This window comes from Schistocerca piceifrons, chromosome X, assembly GCF_021461385.2.
Source record: "Schistocerca piceifrons isolate TAMUIC-IGC-003096 chromosome X, iqSchPice1.1, whole genome shotgun sequence".
Classification (NCBI taxonomy): Eukaryota; Metazoa; Arthropoda; class Insecta; order Orthoptera; family Acrididae; genus Schistocerca; species Schistocerca piceifrons.
Window position 1 is genome coordinate 23,348,654 of NC_060149.1, and position 18,935 is coordinate 23,367,588.

Sequence of the window (18,935 nt, forward strand, 5' to 3'; positions counted from 1 at the left end):
GATGTGATGGGGATTCCCCTGGCACAGACATCATGTACACTATGCAAATATTAAACAATCAGCTTATGATCCGTTCAGAAATCAACCTAAAATGCATTCGAAAACCAACTGGGATGCATTTCAAAATCATATGAATACTCGATAGACCAACATGCGATAGATGCTAGGTGCTTTGTGAAACAAGATTTTTTTTTTTCCCTTCAAGAATATGAATCTGGTGCCCACCGAAATTGCCGCACGGGGCAGATATCCCGGTTTGCCCCCCCCCCCCCCCCCCAATTCCGGGCCTGGAACTGTCATGTGCATTGGTAGTCTAAGCAAGCTTGTGAGTTAGTTAGGTGTTCCATTGAATAGCACGGGAAACCATTATGATGTGGAATGTGTTGAATGCACAAGAAATGCACACAGGAAACAAGTTTTTTTCTTCTTTTTTTGTTTACATTATAGTGTTATACATAAATATTTCTATTATGTATCCCATTCCCTTAAATGGCACAAAATGCAAATTATATATCTCCAGATTTATTTACTCATATTCAAGGATTCATCTATGGTACAGAAGGAGTTGTCGAGGAGGTATGATTTCAATTTGTTTTTGATACTGTTACTGCTGTCTGTCAGACATTTTATTTCATATGGTAATTTATCAAAAAATTTTATAGCAGCATATTTTGCCCCTTTCTGTGCCAAATATAGGTTAAGTAAAGGATAGTGTAGGTCTTTCTTTTTTCTGGTATTGTAATCATGAATGTCACTGTTGATTTTAAACTGGTCCATGTTGTTGAAAAAAAATTTCATTATTGAGTAAATGTACTGTGAAGCAGTTGTAAGAATTCCTAACCTTTTAAACAGATGCCTACAAGATGTGCGACTATGAGCCCCACACATTATTTTAACTATTTTCTTTTGAGCGGTGAATACCTTTTGCCTAAGTGTTGAGTTGCCCCAGAATATTAATCCGTATGACATCAGAGAGTGGAAGTATGCAAAGTATGTTATCTTACTAATATCTACATCCTCAAAATTGGCAATTATTCTGTTTGCAAAAGTTGCTGAACCTAGTTGCTTTAGGAGATTCAAAATATGAATTTTCCAATTAAGATTCTCATCTATATGTACACCTAAAAACTTAACTGTGATTTACTAAGTATCCCATTACTGTTGAGATGTCTAACCACTCTTGAGTACATTACTTTCTCAAAGAGTTATGAAAATGCTGTAAGCAAGGATATGGGCCGGTAATTATTGACATCTGTCGTTTTTGTAGAGAGGCCTGACAATGGCATATTTTAACCTGTCTGGAAAAATACCCCGAGTCAGTGATGCATTACATATGTGACTCAAAACATCAGCTGTAATTGCTCCACATTGTTTTAATAACTTGTTTGAGATGTCATTTGCTCCAACAGAACATTTATTTTTCAAAGATCTAATAACTTTCCTTATTTCACAAGAGGAGGTTAGATGAAACTTAATCTGACTAAAATTTTTCAAAACTGACTCTTCCATGTACTGCCTGGCTTTTTCTTTTGAACTATTCTCACCAATTTTTTCTCCTACACTTAAGAAGTGATTGTTAAATAGATTGGCTACCTGTGTACTGTTGGTTAAGATGGTCTCATTCTCTTAAAGAGTAATAGTACCTACCCCAGTGGTTACTTTTCCTGTCTCCCTTCTAACAACATTCCATTTTGATTTGGTTTTATTGCTCGAGCTTTTAATTTCTTCTCTAACATACATATTTCTTGATTTCCTTACAACTTTTCTCAGTATGTTACAATAATTTTTATAGTGTAAAACTACTTATGGATCTTTACTAGTTCTTTCTTTCTCATACAGTTTTCTTTTTCTTTCTGAAGACATTTTAATATCTTTAGTAAGCCAAGGTTTCTTTGAAAAGTTTGTGGTGTTACATTTAGTAATTTTCTTTTGAAAACAATGTTCAAAATGGGATATAAATTTATCAAGAAATATGCTGCATTTTTCATTAGCATTTGGTTCATTATATACATCTTCGCAGTTTACATTTCCGAAACTTTCTCTGAAGTGATCTATAGATACCAGGTTGAGCACCCTCACACATTTACTTAATGGTTTCTGAAGTGTACACCCTGTTAGGTTTTGTAAGTTAATCAGTTGTGCATCATGGTCAGATAATCCATTTACCACAGGGAAAGCATGTGTTTGTTCTACATCCTCTTGCTGTACAAAGGCATTATCTATTAGAGTACTACTGTCCTGAGCTATACATGTAGGGAAATCGATTACTGATTCTAAGTTCTATGTTGTTAACAACACTTCTAGTTCACTTTTCCTATCAAAATTGCTTAGAAAGTTAAGATTGAAATCACCACAGATTAATAACTTCTTCTTTTTGTCTGACAGACAGCATAATAAGGAGTCAAACTTTTTTATGAATAGCTCCCAATCTCCTAGTGGAGACCTGTACACTGTTGCTAATATCAACACAACATTATTTAGCCGACGTTCACATGCACAAACCTCAAAGTGCTGATTAACACAAAATTTGCTTACTTCAACAGTTCTGTATTTATATCCTTGTTTTATGAAAATGGCAACTCCTCCTTTATCCGTACTATATCTACAAGTGTAAGATGCAAAATTATACCCATCTACACTGACATTTTCCATCCCCACAGTTACATGGTGCTCAGACAGACAAAGTATATCAATCTCATTCTTATTTTTGAGATCATCTAAACACATTATCAGCTCATCTACTTTATTTTTTATTCCCCTGATATTTTGGTGAAGTAAGTTGATACCACCCTTAGCTTTATCCCTATTTGCTGTGCATGAAGTTTCTTTTCTTCTATTTTCCTTGGTTGTTGTCTGTCTGGAATTTGGCTTTAACCTAAAAAACCTGTCTGCCTGGTCCCAATAACCACAGGGATCACCCCTTGTGTGACTGTGGCCCCTTACAGTATCTGGTAATAGCGAAGCTAACTTATCTTTCCCCTTCCTATTAAGGTGCAGGCCATGTGTAGTGTAACCCCACCTACCAATAGCATCAACTGGAACAACACTCATGTGAGACTTTGCCGGTGTCTGGAGCATCCCGTTTAGCTCAGTGTTAAGATGCCTTACAGCAGTGTTTACCCAGGGCTAATCATGGTGCTGAAAGACCTCCACAAACCCCACATTCGTGTGCCCAATTTCTGTTCCTATTTTATCCAGGTCGCTCCTAATACCATATCTTGGATTCATAGCCAGGCTGTTTCCTGCTCTCCCATCTAAATTACCTGATCTTCCTTCTCAAAGTCCTTGCATAGCTGACCTAAGTTTACTGTCACCTGGCTAAGGCTAGCACTTGGTTTCACAAAACTTGTGACCTGGTACTCTGTCCCTAATTTCTCCTGAAGCTGTTGGCCCACACCCCTCCCATGACTGCTACCTATAAGCAGAATTTTTCTTTTCCTATTCTGGTTTGATCCTGATCTGTCTCTTCTTTAAGCTAGTATTCTGCTTCAACCTACATTCAACTACATCTGAATGAGGCCCTTCCCCAATACTTCAGATAGCAAGCTAAACTGATTTGCTAACTGCATTTCAGAAGTTTTATCAATTGTTTCCCTTTTTCACCCTTTGCTTGATACCTTTTCCCAACGTCCAGAGTCCTTTTCCTCCCTTACCTTACATAATTCCAAATTCGCGATTTCTAATTCAGCCTTAAGGGCACAAATCTTTGCCTCCTGTTCCGCAATTTTTCTGTCTTTTCTACATAACCTACACTGATCTCATCCTTCCAGGCAGTGTTGATCACAGTAGCTGATTTTGACAAATGTGGTTTTATACAAACTGAGGTACTCATTTTGTTGAAACCTGATATTACAGCCAGTGGAAAGCATACACTGTTGCAAAGATGGAATACCATTTGCATCGGACTCCACTGAAGTACTGAATAATGACCCTTCATTTTCAATAGGATTAAATTCACTGCTAATATTATTAATGGCTAGCAAATGAGTGATGAGCAGGTACAACCACTGCGGATTGTTGCTTATAACAGCTTACTGGTATGTATCTGCAGAGACTCTTTTAACAAGTGGGCTATAGCTGGAGAATTCGTTACACGTTATGCTTGAAAGATTAACAAGAAACAGTGTACAACCCTGCTAGTCTAGCACATCCTTATCACTTTACAGTAAATACTCGTGGCGCAGATCGCTAGATAGCAATCCTAGCCTCCAAAAATTTATATGGTGAGAGCAATCTATCAAACTTCTGCTAGCTTGCCAGAAAACTATATACCATTAAAGATAAATAGTATTAACGAGCGTGAAACATTCTCATAATAAAAATTAGAATCCATGTTCGCTTATATCTATTTCATTAACGAACTAAATACATATGTAGTACCCAGATGCTTTGCAGATTAACGAATATTCTATAAAACTTTAAAATAAGACATAAAATCAGCAACCTGCTACGATTTCCATCGGACGTCGTGCCACACAGTTGTCGAATCGCTTCGCCAACAGATGGCAGAGCAGTATCAAGATTGACGGTTTTCAGCAGTCTGCTTATCGTAACATACGTGCAATGTCAATCCCGTTTTGTAACACGTTTGAGAATGAAGGATAACTACCACGTGTGAATTAAATGTCTGCAAAGTCTTCACGAGACGTCAGAGACAGATAAAGGTAACATATTAGGGTCATATGTACTGCATATTGACAATTGCCGCAAATCTCTGCTTGGGAGATGACTTCCTGGTGACAGGTACAAAGCACGTTACGTAAAAATCTTTGAAGGCAGGATTGCATTACCATAAGCGAAGGATGGAACCTCTCTCCCGACCGGTAGCAACTATTTTGTACGCACACTATATCGTGGCAGTTTTCGGCGGGGAGCATTTTGAACTATGGTTGCGGAAGGTACCGGTAGAGGTCGGGCATGAACTACGACTGGGTCGACTGCCAACCGCAGTACACAATTGCGCTTAGCCCCTACCACATGCTTTGTTAGTCCAGTTTGCCTTGTGTTGCATACTGTTTTGTTTTTTTTCCCCTCCTTATTCTGAAATGAGTGAAGAGACTAATCCTGGTGCATATAGAGATTCGAATGCGATTCTCACTATAACAAAGGGAATCAGCGATCCCTATGACTTACGTCAGTTCTGCTTTTGTGGAAGCACAGAACGCGGACTTAGGATGGCAGCCCTTCGAGAGGGAGGCGGGGTTTATTTCCCACACCACATCTCTCCCTTGGGCTGTCTTAAGTTTACGTTTGTTTACGGTTGTGTTAGACGGTGACGAGTCAGTGTCCCCATAAAACTGGGATGCTCTCGAATAGGAATATTGTAGCACTTCACCAGTACCTGAGGAGGATGTTGTATCTGTTTATGATAATATTGTCTTCGTTCTTCGTGATTTTGTCAGACCATATGAAAGTGATTATATTCCGTATTTAAAATACTGTAATTGGTTCTACGTTGACGTATTTGATGGGGGACTGATGACCTTAGCTGTTTAGTCCCCCTTAAACATCCCAACAACCATCACCACGTATTTGATGATGGTTTGGGACAGCCTGCGAATTTCCTAAGCGTTTCATTCATATTATATTTATGGTTTGTTATGTTATATTACATGAGCTAAGTTTTCGCATTGCGACATGGAGATAAATCTTGCGACAGTGTTTTTGCGCACATACTTACGTTTATTGTACTTTATTTATGAATGATATAAGGCTGGTGTGTACAGAGAAAGTGACATAATTTTTGCTCTGCCCAATAAAATCTCTCTAGTTTCTGTGACATCGTAAAAGGAACGGCTTTTACTGTGATTTGTGTGCTGGAATGGGGTGATGTTGCATGTTAGTGTTTTAAGGAATGGAATACGACCATGAAATAATCGTTTGAGGTAATGAAGCCATTATTATTATACTTACTTTAGGCTGTATGCAGACGGAACGTGACTGTAAAAAAGAAACCATAATTTACGTCATTTCCAATAATGATAAAATAGTTCTGTCCAAAAATATTTTTGCAACAGAGTTCTTGGGGCTGTACATCTGAACACCTCATGGCCCAGAGATCTCCAAGATATTACAAGTGATTTGGCTCCAGTCACCACCCGGGTGTTCCCGTGGAACAGTGACAGCCTATGGTTCATTGTCTCTGCTGCTACGCATCGTCTCGGTGGGTATAAAGTGCTTTGTTTTTCTGTAATTATTCCTTGAAGAATGACTGATAAAGTGAGTACCATGCAATGCTTGTTTGATAGACATACAGACATAACATCCGCTTTTGAGTGTTGCAAATGAATTTACAAAAATCTGAAGTCAACGGCAAGTGCAATAATATGTATTTAGCTAGACATTATCCAGAATTGCCTAGTTTTGAAAGTATTTAAGGCAGAAGGGTGTGAGAACAAGGTAGCTACTAACAATATTGATGTCAGAAAATTCAAACATTGAGGTGGTAAAGGTAATGGTGTGCCAATTACTAATGCTACACATTATGTAAGGAACATAAAAGTGTACACTACACTATCATTATAAAATTTATTTGAAAAAAATTAAATCGATTGCACCGACATCCTTCATTTCTGCTGCCCTTTATACAGTCAAGAATGGTATGGTGTGTCACCAGTTTTGAGAACCTGAAATGGGGCAAGCTGAAACTATTCTACTTGCCATTGTTCTAATCATTTTTAATAACTATTGTGGTTCCTTGTCTTTGAGCTAATTGTACTTACACAAGCATGGCATATGCAATGTACACACTCAAAAGGATTAATTTCATATTTACCTACTATTTTACATAATTTCAAAACTTGTCACAGGGAGAAGTAGCAGCTCCACAGTTTGGAAAGTCATAAAAATGGCTAGGAGAGTGGTGTGCTGACCACATGTATCTCCATACCGAGTGCATGATGCTTCAAGGCAGAGGATGACACAGCAGCTGGTAAACATCCTTGGGCCTTAAAGACCTAAATGAGGGGCACATAATTAACTTAAAAGATATTCATATTTAGACATATCACAAATTTGCCAACTGAACCCTTGTTTGAGATTCCAGAATTTGATTGTTTCTGTTGCCTCAGTTTTTGTTAACTAGATAATGCTCTTATTCAGCTTAACCCTTACTTAAAAATATGCTTAAATTTAAATAAAAATTCAGACATGACAAATATACTTAAGAGTAAGTAATCCAATGTGTAGGCATACAGTGTGTTAGTAAAATAGTACCGAGAACTGTTATATTTCCCAAACCACCATCCTTTAGTTAAACCAAATAATTGTTGGCACCTACAAATTATCCATACCAGTCAATTTTCACCTTGCTTTTTATAAACTACAATGTAACCATCAAAACTACAAATTGTCATTATGCAGTCTTTACATACCACCCCAACCCAAAAATCAGTTGTCGAAGGTTATCATTCGATATAAGGTGTGTGCATAACAAATCTGAACAAGGCAGTCAACCAGTAAACTTCTCTGCATCACTCTCTGTGATTCCACATCCAGTTATTACACAGTTAACACCTCTTCGTAAAAATGTGCACAAGAGTTCATGATTGCCACCAAGCTAACATCTCCATGAAAGTGCAGTCTCATTTATACTCATAGATACTTGTTCCATAGATCATGAATACGACACTTCATGATGAAGTGGAATGTGTCAGGTTAATAAAAGGTGTCTTTACAAGATATTACATTACACAAAGTATTACATGACACTTAATATTTTTAATATTTTTTTTTTTTTTTTTGTGGGTGTTGGGGAAATTACCCATTTACTATATCCAAAAATTCATCTAATGAGTAGGAGGAGTTACCGTTAAGAAATTCTTTTAATTTCCTTGTAAATGCTATATGGCTACCTGTCAGACTTTTGATGCTATTAGGTAAGTGACCAAAGACTTTTGTGGCAGCATAATTTACCCCCTTGTGAGCCAAAGTTAGATTTAACCTTGGGTAGTGAAGATCATCCTTTCTCCTAATGTTGTAGCTATGTACACTGCTATTACTTTTGAATTCGTTTGGATTGTTAATAACACATTTCATAAGTGAATATATAGTGAGGCTACAGTGAAGATCTCTAGCTCTTTAAGTGTCTGCTGGATGATCTGGGATGAGCTCCAGCAATTATTCTGATTCAGTTATTCTGATTACACGCTTTTGTGCAATGAGCACTCTTTTACTTAATGATGAGTTACCCCAGAATATGGTGCCATACGAAAGCAGAGAATGAAAGTAGACCTGGTAAGCTAATTTACTGAGATGTATATTGCCAAAATTTACAATGACCCTAATAGCATAAGTAGCTGAACTCAAACGTTTCAGCACATCCTCAGTGTGTTTTTTTCCAGTTCAACCCCTCTTCAATGCATACATCTAGAAATTTTGAATATTCTACCTTAGCTACCAATTTCTGATCAAAGTCTATAGTTACTAATGGTGTCATTCCATTTACTGTGTGGAACTGTATGTACTGTGTGTTGACAAAGTTTAATGAGAGCCCATTTGCAGAGAACTACTTAATGATTTTCTGAAAAACATCGTTTACTATTTCACCAGTTAATTCTTGTCTGTCGGGTATGATAGCTATACTTGTATCATCGGCAAAACGTACCAGCTTTGCATCTTCGTGAATATAGAATGGCAAGTCATTAATATATATTAATAACAGCAGAGGACCCAAGACCGAACCTTGCGGCACCATTGTTCCCCAGTTTGAGAAATCACCAGTTTTTTTGCATGTTATGTGAACTGTTTATTTCAACTTTCTGCACTCTTCCAGTTAGGTATGATTTAAACCATTTGAGCACTGTCCCATTCATACCACAGTACTTCAGCTCATCTAGAAGTATTCCATGATTTACACAGTCAAAAGCCTTTGAGGGATCACAAAAAATCCAACATTTTTCACATCAGGTTACTCGGAGCATTTAATATTTCTTTAGTGAAAGTATATAATAGCATTTTCTGTTGGAAAACCCTTCTGGAAACAAAACTGACATTTTGTTAAATATTTATTTTTACAAAGGTGTGAAGCTACTCTACAATACATTACTTTTTCAAGAATTTTGGATAAGGCAGTCAGAAGAGAGATTTGGCGGTAGTTGTTGACATCAGACGTATCCCCTTTTTTATGCAGTGGTTTAACAATGACATACTTCAGTCTATCTGGGAAAATACCCTGCTTCAGAGAGCTATTACATATGTGGTTTAGAATCCCACTTATTTCTTGGGAACAAGCTTTTATTATCCTACTGGAAATGCCATCAATTCCATGTGAGCTTTTATTCTTGAGAGAGTTTATCATCTTCCTAATTCCAGAAGGAGAGGTGGCTGGAATTTAAATTATATCAAATGGTGTGAGTAAGACCTCTTCCATTAACTGCCTTGCGTCTTCTAATGAACATTTAGCTCCTATTTTCTCTACAACATTTAAAAAATGATTATTCAAAATGTTTTAGACTTCCGGCTTGTTGTTTATCAAGTTTCCATTTGCTTTGATGGTGATGCCGTCATCCTATACTCTTGGTTTCCCTGTCTCCCTTGTAATAATATTCCAAATTGTTTTGATTTTTGTTATCAGAGGTACTAATCTAAGACATGATGCACAAGCTTCTGGACTTCTTAATAACCTTTCTTGATGTAGCACAGTAGTATTTATATTTGGCTGTTTCTGGGTCATTACCCTTTCTTGTTATTAGATACAGTTCCCTTTTGTGGCTACAAGATACTTTTATTTCTTTAGTAAGGCAAGGTTTTTTACATGGTTTCTTATAATTAGATTTAACTACTTTCTTGGAGAAACATTTTTCTAATTCTTTTACAAGTGTATCACAAAATAAGTTATATTATAAATTAGCATTAGGTTCATTGTACACCTCATCCCGGTCTTAACTGCTGAAGATTCTCTCTGAAATTTCTAATTGTTGAGTCATTAATTAAATGCACAACTTTGGAGGGTAGTTTCGAATTACTGAATGGACCTATGTCATATACTGTAAGTAGCTGAGCATCATGATCAGAAAGGCCATTCTCAACAGGACAAGAATTTATGTTTTTAAACTTATCTTGGTCTATAAAAGTGTTGTTTATCAGTGTGCTGCTGTCCTTCACTACCTGAGTAGGAAAATCGATGAGATGTCAAATTGAAAGAACCGAGCAAGACTTCCAGGTCATTCTTCCTATTACATTCTTTCAGTGAATCAATATTGAAGTCCCCACAAATAATACTTTGCTTTCCCCTATCTTACAGATAGCACAACAAGGCATCCAAGTTTTCCAGGAATAAATGAGTTTCCTGAAGGGGACCTATGTACTGTTACAATTATAAAAGAGCCCTCCTTCAGTTTGTTGACAAGCACATGCTTCTGTATGTTGCTCAAAACTTTTTTGTATCTAAGCTTTCTACACAGTGATAACTTTTGACATATATGGCAACTCCTCCTCTCACCTTATTCTCTCTACTCATATGTGCAGCTAGTTTATAACCACTGATACTTACCTTTTGAATGTCAGACACAATGTGATGCTCAGACAGGCATAGTATATCTATTACATTATCAGATTCAGTGTTATCTAAACAAACCAGGCACTCATCTACTTTATTCTTCAATCCTGGAATATTTTGGTGAAAATGGTAACATTATTTTTTACTTTACTTTTGTGATAATCTACTTTTTTTTTCTTTAATCCAGTATTTTGGGTTTGTATTTCTTTAATCCAATATTTTGGTTAAATATGGTAACATTATTATTTACTTTCCTGTTGTGAGATTTTTTTTGAGTTTTAGACCTCTTTAGCACCAGCCTGCCTGAACTTCTCATTGGACACTGATATTAGTCTAAAAAAGAGGTACATCCATTAGTACTAGTGTCCCCCCCTTATGGATTTCGCTAACAACCCTGCCAGTTTACCCTTCGCTTTCCTATTGAGGTGTAGGCCATGCCTTGTGAAATCGCCCTTATCAGTAGCCTTGACAGGAACCAAACCAGAGTGGCTGCCCTACGCAACTGATCCAACTTCATATTTACCCTCCTGACAGAGCGGTTCAACTGGGGCTGATCATGCCGCACGAAAGCAGACACCAGCCCAACATTGGTATGGGTCGTTGCCGAGGCTATTTTCACCAGGTCACACTGAATACTGTAGCCCTGATCCCTATCAATCCTTTCCTGGGGAGAGAAGAAAACCTACAGTCTTTTAATAGGGTATAGCGGTGATTGGCATTGTCCGCGAAGTTAGTGTTTCGTATCCGTACGTGGAAGCATCACAAGGCAGATACCATCCTCTGTCGGAGCACATCTCTGCAGACAATGCAACAGAATGAGACCCAGGACTGAAGGTAGGACTGCAGCAGATACTGGCTTTGCGTGACGTGCATGCAAACGGCAATGATGGCAAATTTTTAAATAAATAGTGACCGGGTTATTCAGTATGGCAGAGGCACAGTTACAAGAAGAAATTCAGTGATTGAAAACAGATGCAGAAAGTAGAAGGGATGTGGGACAAGTGAATAGTAGCCTTAGGAATGTAGCCGATGAAAGCACCACAGATTCAGCAGTAGTTAAAATTTTTCTTTGATCCCCACAGTTTGTCTTTCGTGGGAAGACTGATGAGGATATTCACGTGTTTTTTAGTAAACTGGAAAATGCAGCAAGTTTAGGATCCTGGAGTGATTCAGATATGGTAACCGTGGCGAAATTGCAAATTCAAGATGATGCACTCGAGCAGCTACTTATGACGTTTTTAAGCAGACACTGGTGCAACGGTACAAAGGGAAGAAGACAGCAAGATTTTACAGGGAACAACTGCACAATATGCATATATTGGACGGAGAATCTATTGAGCATTTTGCTGATCGCATTAGAAAAGTTTACGCTAATACGTATGGGCTCAGCGAGAACGATTCGCACAATGAGGAAAATTGTTTAAAGCAGGACAAAGGGCATTAGATATGTTATTGAATGGGTTACAGGGTGAAGTCGGTCGTGCAGTCACATTAGCACATTGAGACATTTGAAGAAGCCATACAGACAGCAGTTTGATTTGTGGAAGAACTACGGAGACCTCAAATGGACCGCAAACTGGATCAGCGTGTTTTTGAAGCTTATTCAGGAACCAGTTATCATGGGAACAGGCAACAGGCGGCCAATACTCATGGGAAGAAGATTCGGTGTTTCGTTTGTGGAAGGGAAGGCCACATAGTGCGGAACTGTAGAGGAAGGAATGCAAGGAGTATGTTGAACGACAGAGGGGATGGGAAGGCCACCACTATTTCCGCGCCCCCCCCCCCCCCCCCTCCCCTCTGTAAGCTATAGTTACTGCAAATTCCACAAATGACAGTTCTGAAGGCCTGCTTGTTAACATAATTTACCGTGGACAGAATGTCCATTTTCTAGTTGATACAGGGGCTCAAATTTCTCTAATGTGCTGCCATTTAGTTAAAGAGAGAAGCTGGAGGCAGCCGAGGTGTACCATGAAAGGTTTAAATGGCAACCAGGTGCACAATTAGGGAGAAGATGTGATTAACTTCGTGATAAGGCTAAGATGAATATGAGGCTGGAATGCAAGTGATAAGAAGTAGAGAGAGACACTACAAAGGTATACTAGGGTTGGATTTCCTGTCGGCTAACAACACTCAGATCTATGTAGCAAAGAGAGAAATCTGATTCGGTCATAATGATTATGGCTGTAATGGGAACTCTTAAGTCAGACTAACAAGAATGTTAGTGACGCTGAGGTAACGCGCAAACAGAGGAGCGGCACAAGTATACCGTTCAGTCGATGTACATTTGACTGAAAGTGAGCGCATCCCACCGCCAAACGTGCCACGGAGCGGCCCCAAGCTCCCCCTCGTCAAGGTATCTGCTACGGCCGAGACAACGCTAAGTGTGTGCTAAGTGCGTATATGTCGTTAACAGCAGTGTGCAGTGCCTAATTGTGTATGTGCAGAAGTGGAAGTGTGTTATTCTGGTAACAACCAACTGAGTCAGTGTTAACATTGTTCTTATTGCAGAAGACTAACTTCTTGCCTTCATTATGTTAAATTTAAGGATAATAATTGTTTTTGCTTTGATCACTTGCTTTTATTTTAGGTTTTGTCTGTCTTTTAGAATCCTTCCGCATCAATCGGGTGTTCTTTTCGAACCACAAACTAGTATGGTAGTAGCTAGTGGTAATTTTAATATTATTTTGAAGTATAACCTAAGCTAGGTAGAAGAGCAGTTTCGGAACATAAGTGAACCCGTGAATTTTATTGAGGCAATTCCATACGATATGGGATCCAGCACTGTCATGGTATCATAGTTGGGTTATGGCTAAAAACCAAGTGAAGGTAGCCTTTATCGTGTATAAAAGGGAAATTGATTGCTTTTTAAATCTTTTACCCCACAATAATCTTGTTAGACGTAAGCGGGCTTGGTTTGAGTTTGGTGACAATATACTCAGAACTGTCTTCGGAACATTAACTAACAGGGACTTGGTTGACGTGAGTAAAAAGTTAGAGCAGGCAGGGGAAGTAGTACATTCCAATGCAACATTTAGTGATGTTACGTGATATGCAGCAGACAGTTAGTAATAATACCGTGTTCATTGGTAAGGTTGTCAAGTAGTTCATAGCTCATTTTAGGGATCTGTACAATGAGACAACAAGAGTCCAAAGGAAATTATGGAACGAAGTCAATATCTTGAATGCCCATGTAGAATTAAGTACTTTGTTGTTTAGGATTGCCGATAGTTTGTCAAATGCACAACTAGATGCTTCTAATCTGAGGCAGACCATTGAAACTAGCTCAGCTAATCATTTGGGCAGTGTTTTGCTGCGTCCTGAAAAAATTTTGGCATTGCTAATAGCTATGGAAAGGAAACTAATCCTGTGACTATGATCCTACCTGTCAATATGCAAAATTTGTATTTCTACTACCAATTGAGTGATGTAGATGCAATCATGATGGACAATGAATTGGGTCTGTCACCATTCCCTTAGCAGACTCCAGACATCACTTTGAAGTTTACCGCGTGTATACCTATCCAGTATTTTGGGCGCCCCTCCATACCTATGTTCGGTACCATCTGCGGGAGTAGTTTTTAATTAGTCAGGACTGAAGATATTTCTTAGCTTTATCTCAGAGCACTTTGCGTGAATGTGAGCAAACAAAAAAACTTGTTTGTCCTTCGAATATCATTTTTTGACAGTCGTGTATACAGCTGTGAGAGAGATCTTTTCATGAATGTTCAACCCCAGAACTACTGTCCCAGGAACCTGAAAACACTCAACCCTTCCTACAATGGTTTGCAGAGGGTATCATCTACTCTTTCAACTCAATTGACCTGACCTTCATGTGTAACAAGTCTTTCTCTCCCTTTACCCAAAAGATACAAGGTAGTGGTTTTGTGGTAGACATAGAAAACTGTGAGCTGTCAAGTGACTTTTTCCATGTACCCCAAATGTCCCAAGGCACCTTGTATATAGGAGGCAAGTTATCTGTAACTCCCATTTCTACTGTATTCCACAATAATACTTATTTATTTGAGTCAATGAATTCATTCAACTTTAAGTGGGACAGTCGAACTGTACAACCAATTACTTCAATCCATAAGTACTAATGGCAACGATTCGAATTTGTTTCATGCTTTCAACAGTATTAACCAGTATCAACAAGCTACTCAGAGTACCATTACTTTAAAGCTTTCCATTGGACTAACTGCAACTTTTGCGATAATTTTGTTATGTTTGATCACCTTTGGTTTTTATGTATTAAAGCGGTCAAGGCCCTCTGCACCTGCTGAGCTCAAACGCGTTACTGCCAGTGACATTGTAGTTGACTTGTCACCTATTGTGAATGGAGCCTAAGGCTATTAAAAGTTATTTGGTAGAGGATTGTTGATGAGCCACCAGGTAGCTCAATTTTAATCGGGAGGGTGGTGTAAGGGAACGGGTGAAGTAGGCAAGCAATCGTTCACCCTCCAGCGCGGTACACATATTTCCGTCACCGCTGCTTCTGCATTGCCGGGTTGCTGCGCGCGCGTGAGTCAGCTAGCAACGCAGAATGAAAGTGGGTCTTTCTGTTGGCCGGGTGGCTGTTGTCGTCAGACACCCTGCTGTGTCGTCAGACACTGGGCTTCTGCGTCACATTCGGGTTGGTAGGCTGCGAGGACACTGACCACTTCTGAGTATGTATGTTAAGAGTTTTTAATAAAAGTTAAAGTAAATTCGACTGTGTTCAAATGCTGATCACCGGCTCACCCTAAGACCCTCACGCCCCCCCCACCATCATCCTGACCAGTCAAATACCTTATAGTGTAGATGAAATTACCAGCTTTTGATATTCATAAACATCGTCATAACTGCTATGGACCTAACTTGTTATTATGGTATTGTTACTATCATTATTAAGTTGCAGATGTCAGAACAGCCGCACATGGATGGGATGATAGCAAAGTTACTAGCAGTTTTATCATACCTGCCAGCAGAAGTGAATCACTTCAGTTCACATCTTAAACTATTTCATGTCTACTGTGGGAAACTAGCTGCATGTAGTCATAAAGGTGGGGTGTGTTTAATGTTGTGTAGTGAAGAACATTAGACACCCAATTATCAACGAAGAATGTTTGCAGTGGTTAAAAAAACTATGTGGCTTTGAACTTTGTATCTTCCTCATGAGAAATATGGATGTTGAATTTTTTGTCCTCATAACCATTTATGTACAGAACCCCTTGAGTGTGAGGTCTCAAATTCAATTTTTAGTAAGGTTCATTTAAAAGCATTGTGTTAACAATAATGACAACAAAAATATTAGCTGTTAATCACAGACAGAAAATGAGTGTCTAGGAAGTGCAGAGGTCAATCTTCAATGGAATGTATGTATTACACTCAACAAAAAGGATGTTGTTCACATTCAGGGTATGTCCAAAACAAACCATTATCTTGCATTATGAACAACGAATGAAAAATTGTGCACCACAGTGATCTTGAAGGTTCGCACCATATTGACGTTATGGGATAACTGATGGAATGTGATGGCATACAACGGAATGTGAAACAGTCAGGCCCAAGGTATCCCTGCCTGTTGTAAGAGGTGACTAAAAGGAGTCTCACACTTTTTGGCCCTGTAAGTTCAGGTTTCAATTTATGGTTTGAGCTGCCACTTTCCAAATTCTACAGAAGTGCGGGCCATATGCAGAAGGACGCCTTATGTGGTGCATGAGTGCCCTTAGATTCGATCTCCTGAATCACTTGTCATGGCTTTGCATCTCCACCTGCAATTCAACTATTTGGGCGAAGACGCTTTCTGGGGTGTCATCTTCTTCTGTTGCCTCCTGTTCTCTTTCACTCTCATGGCTATTGTATTTCTCTGTGCCCAGTATTCAGCACAGTAGCCAGTCCATTGTCGTGGGGCCATCACATGCCCATTTGGTGGTAGTCCCCTGACAACACAGGGATCACACTGTTGTCTTCCTTGGGCATCAGGACTCCCGGCAATGCCCTTCATGCCAGGTGGCCTTTGCTGTGGCTGGGTGGCGCCTGTGGGGAGAGCCAATGGTCGGAGTGGGTGGCATCAGGGTGGGTGACCCGCAGTGGAGCGGTCTAAATCATCTCTTGCTGGTGACCATATGGCGCCAGCACGATTGAGTACAATGCTGACAGTTACGACCCTAAATCGTTTCCCTCCCTCGCTACACTATATTAGGAACACAGGGCTACAGAAAGAAGAGCCATATTTGCCATGGTATTTAGTCTGTAGCAGAATGGATGGGGACTCCCTTCTACATATGAAGCCTCAGTTTTTTGTTGAACATATTGAGGATAAGTCTGGGGAAATAACAGCGCTGTCCAAGATGAGAAGCAGTGCAGTCTTGATTCAGAGAGCATCTGCAGCTCAATCCTGGGCATTACTAGCTTGTGACAGGCTGGGTGATACTCCTGTTTCTGTCACTTCCCATAAATGCCTTAACACGGGCCAGGGGACTGTTTTCCATCGTGACCACTTCTTGCAGTCTGACAACGAGCTCCGTGCCAATCTAGAACAGCAGGATGTTCATTTCATCTGGTGTGTTTACAGGGGAGCCAAGGACAACAGGGTTGCTACCGGTGCCTTCATCTTGGCCTTTGAGGGTGATTCATTGCCTGAAAAGGTCAAGGTGACGGTTTACCACTGTGACGTTCAACCATACATCCCTCCTCCTATGCAGTGCCTAAGTGCTGGAAATTCGGGCACGTCTTCCTGCTGCATTTCCAATGCCACACGTGTAGACTGGACGTCCGCTGCATCCAGATACTCCGTGTGCCTCCTCCCACTTGTATCAACTGTGGAGAGCAGCACTCCCCTCCTCGCCAGATTGCTCAGTACTCCAAAAGGAGCAGAAAATCAGGGAGTAAAAGACCCTGGGCTGGTTGACTTACCAAGAAGCTAAATGCGAATTTGAATGATTACACCCCATTTGGTTGATGTCCACATACGCTGCTGCAGCTACATTACCATCACCATCACAAGTACCAGTGGTACCACACTGTATGCCCCGAACAGTGGGTCCTCAGTGCCTCCAGAATACATCTGCCCCCCTTTGTGGTAGGGGGAAAATCTCCTTCCGCTGCTCCCAAAGTACCTACTTCTGGAGCAAGGGTGCTCCCCCCCCCCCCCCCCCTCCCGCAGTGGAGATCAGTCCACTCCCCCCCAGCCAGAGAAGCAATGGCCTACTCTGGCTCCTCTTGTGTGTAAGGGGTCCCTTGGGACCCTCTCTCCCAAGTTCTCCACTAATGCCACGGCGGACTCTCACCGGTGGCTAAAGGAGCCAAAAGCTGCTAGACGAAGACCTTCAGTCTTCCTCCGTGCCTCCCAGCAAGCCCCTAAAGAGAAGTGAGATGGCAAGTAAACAAAGAAATCTGCTAAGAAAAAGGACCCTCCGGTGGCCCCAACACCACAACTTCCTACCAATTCTGCACCTGCGGATGAGGTGGAGATCACAGCCTCCCCTGAGGATCTGAATCTCACTGATGTCTCATCCTCAATAGGAATAGGATACAGATATTAGATTGGTGGCAGCAGGTGACCCTGAGGCATAACCTGCCTCCTTGCATGTTTCGTGCCTTCCCAGCCTCACGATAACGTCATACTGTAGTGGAATTGCTGCAGTTTTTTCCACTACCTGGCAGAGCTATGACAACTGTTAAGCTTTACATCTACTTTCTGCATTGCCCTCCCCAGGAAACCTTGTTTCCGGCAATGTGGACACCTGCCTTTCGTGGCTATAGGGGAGATTACAAGAAGCTTAGCGACTATAATAGTGTGTTAGGTGGAGTTTGCGTCTGTCCTGATCTCAGTGTGCAGTCAACCTGTGCATCTTCAAACCCCTCTTCAAGCTGTGGCTGTCAGGATAAGGATGATGCAGGAAATGACTGCCTGCAATGTATTTCTTCCTCCAGATGGTGCAGTACCCCTGAACACATTGGCTGCACTGATACATCAACTCCCTAAACCTTTCCTATTTTTGGGAGATTTTAATGCCCATAACGCCTTGTGGGTTGGCACTGTGCTTACTGGCTGAGGTAGAGATGTCAACTTTCCTGTCTCAACTCGACCTCGACCACAACCTTTGCTTCTTAAATACTGGGGCCCCACACATTTCAGTGTGGCTCGTGTGACTTACGCGGGCATTGATTTATCCCTCTGCAGCCCAGGAGTTCCCCCAATCTGTCCACTAGAGCCCACTTTCCTATCTTTCTGTCACTCCCCCAGCGCTATTCCCTTGGATGTCTACCATGGTGGGCTTTAAACAAGGCAGACTGGGATTCTTTCACCTCTGCTGTCCCTGTTGAATCTCCCCCACATGGTACCATCGATGTGGTAGTTTGAGCAGGTCACTAGGAATGATCGTTTCTACGGCAGAAAACACGATCCTTTGTTCTTTAGGGTGCCCCTGGTGAAAGTAAGTACCTTGGTGGTCGC

General features: G+C 40.4%; 1 long non-coding RNA gene across 1 annotated transcript; it reads left to right on the forward strand.

Moving 5' to 3' along the window:
* The first annotated feature begins 5,020 nt into the window (after window positions 1–5,020).
* LOC124723070 lies at window positions 5,021–7,061 on the forward strand. The gene is made up of 3 exons (XR_007006494.1): window positions 5,021–5,885; window positions 6,018–6,163; window positions 6,810–7,061. It is a non-coding gene; the product is annotated as an uncharacterized LOC124723070 (long non-coding RNA).
* The last annotated feature ends 11,874 nt before the right edge of the window (window positions 7,062–18,935 follow it).